The sequence below is a fragment of the Helobdella robusta genome (assembly GCF_000326865.2).
Source record: "Helobdella robusta unplaced genomic scaffold HELROscaffold_26, whole genome shotgun sequence".
Classification (NCBI taxonomy): domain Eukaryota; kingdom Metazoa; phylum Annelida; class Clitellata; order Rhynchobdellida; family Glossiphoniidae; genus Helobdella; species Helobdella robusta.
In genome coordinates, this window is record NW_008704349.1 from 1,167,864 (window position 1) to 1,170,680 (window position 2,817).

Here is a 2,817-nt window from a genome sequence, read left to right on the forward strand (position 1 = left end):
TTTACTAGGATTAGCAGTAGTAGAGTGAGAAGCTTGGGCATAATTGGCACTGGTTGAATGGGATGCTTTGGCAAAGTTGAAAGTAGTGGTGTGAGATATTTGATTGGAACCTGGAGTCGTTGATCCGGAGATTTCAGATTCGTCCACAGATGATGTTGTGTCTGGAACTTCATCCAGGAAATCCATTTCTGTGGTCTCAGAGGACGGAAGTGGATTTGCAGATGTGGAGTAACTCGATGGGCTCTGAGAGGAATGAATGCTGCCTGCTGTAGAACTCTTCACCATACAGCACAACAAAAAAATTTCTAAAAATTTCCCAAACCACATTTTTGTCTTTCTGACTTTCAAATTTTAAAAATTTTTTGGAGAGAAAAATTGAATGTTAGACTAGAATTAAGATTCTGTATTTATAATGAACAAAGGCATTATACATCAAATTTTTTGTATACGTTGGTTGTTTCATTCTTCTCTGAACTTAAATCAACCCCTACGTGCGATTTTTTGTTATCAATCAAATTTTCCTACCAGAATAATTATACGACGAAAAGTTTTTAACCGTTAAAAATAATTGCCACATCGGAAATTTATTTGTTCCGCGTGGGTTGAATTTCACGGTGAACTTCTCCACAAATTAATTGGCTTCTGTAAATTACCATCGATAAATTTTTTAGAGAAATAAATTTGGATGAAAATCCTTAAAAATTTTTTTGTTTAATTTGATGAAATAATTAAAAACGTATAACTTTTATAGACGACAATTATCTTTCAGGTGTACGTGGGGCTAATATTTTTTCGTAATACTTAAGATGTCTGGCTTGTGAAGAGACCGACCTGTTACGTACAACCCCAGCCATCATGCCATGTCAACACTTTTCATATTTCTGAACGATTTGATTAAAAATTATTCTTATTAAATTGCTCAAAACTGATCATTTATTTTTCAAATTTTTTCAGCCTACATTTATCATAAATATCATTTTACGTTGGTAAAAAAATATTAGATATAGAATAAAAATTACACGACAAATTAATACATAATATAAAAACCATAAAATTTCACGAGTCACAGGTGCGTATAGATGATACAAACCATTTTCAAATATAAAACATCTGAAGATTTTTTTGTAATGTTGGCTGTTGCTTGTTATTTAAAAGGCAGGCCCTGAAAGGTAAGGGGACATGCGGGTCGTTTCATAGCATGGTCCTCTAAATTTGAGTGGTCACTAAAACAATATCATACAAAATAGGAAAAAAAACAATTTTTGATCGATCGAGTTTTTTAAACTATAGGTGTGTTTCATCATCATCATTATCATCATCAGCAGCAGCAGCAGCAGTAGCAGCAGCAGCAGTAGCAGCAGCAGCACCATCTGTCTGCCAGCCCAGGGCGGCAATAGCTAGTCACAAAGAGCCTTCCTCTTTTTCTATCTTTTGTCATTTTCCCAGCTTCAGCGATGTTTGTGTTATTTATTTTGAAGTCTTTCTTTGATGTTGTCAGTCCAAGCCTTTTTTGGACGACCTCTTTTTCTTGACGATAATTTTAGGTGTGTTTACCTGAAATTAATTAATTTAATTATAGACAAAATCTTTTTATTCGTCTTGGAAGTGTGTTTTTCAAAATGTTGTGGAGTTACATATTTGGATTTTTCTTCCAATAAATACTAATTTATTCCATAGCTTGTCAAACCAAGAATTTCTTACAATGCACTCGTTAGGTTTTCATGAACTGACATATGTACATACCATCTGTCTCTCTTTCTCTCTCTCTCTCTCTCTATATATATATATATATATATATACATAGATAACCAGATGTATGGATATATAGATAAATATATATATATATATATATATTTGTGTCATTAGCAAAAATATCTTAATCATTAACATAATCATCGTCACCAAGACTGCCAGCAAACAGAAATGCTCGATTTCTTGGGTGGGAGGAGTCAAGAAAATCTTAAGAAAGTGACGTAAGTGAAATCTCGGGCGCTGATTGGCCAAGACGTTTTTGTTTGATTAGTGAAAAAATCCAATGGTGGAAATAAATCCATTATATATACGTACATCGCTGATATATATCCATATATATATATATATATATATATATATATATATATATATATATATATATGATGTAGATTTAATGTATAGCATTAGGCTGCTGAAATTGTGATATTATAAAATCGTGTTATTGTTTTTGCTGTTGTTGTTATTGTTGTTGTTTTTGTTGTTAATGTTATTGTTTATGTTGATGTTGTTCAGATTGGTATTGATGTTTCCACACATTCTACACATAAGAAAATAACAACAACAAGATGAACCAACTCTGAAAGAAAATGACTCAACAACAGAAGAAGATTTTCATCTATTGGCAATAGAACAACGACATCAAGAACATGAAAAAAAAAAACATCAATACACAACAACAACAAATTGAAACGTTAAAGTTTCATTTAAAAGAGCAAATACGCTATGGAGAAATATCAAACAACAACAACAACAACAACAACAAAAACAACATCCACAACAACAACAACAACATCTACAACAACAACAACATTCACAACAACAGCATTCCTCAATCTTATATTGCACCGACACTTCCGGTTCTCGCTTCGCCAACCACACACGTCACTTCCGGCGAGCAGTCACGTGACGCAAACTAATTTCTGACGTCATAAAAATGGCGCCTTAATGGCACACCGGCGTGTTTTTGTTTATTTTATTTTTTTTGTTTGCTTGGAGGTGTATTTATATTTATTTGGTAGTTTACGTGTTGAAAAATGCATTGCTAACAAACAGTGACATTAAATT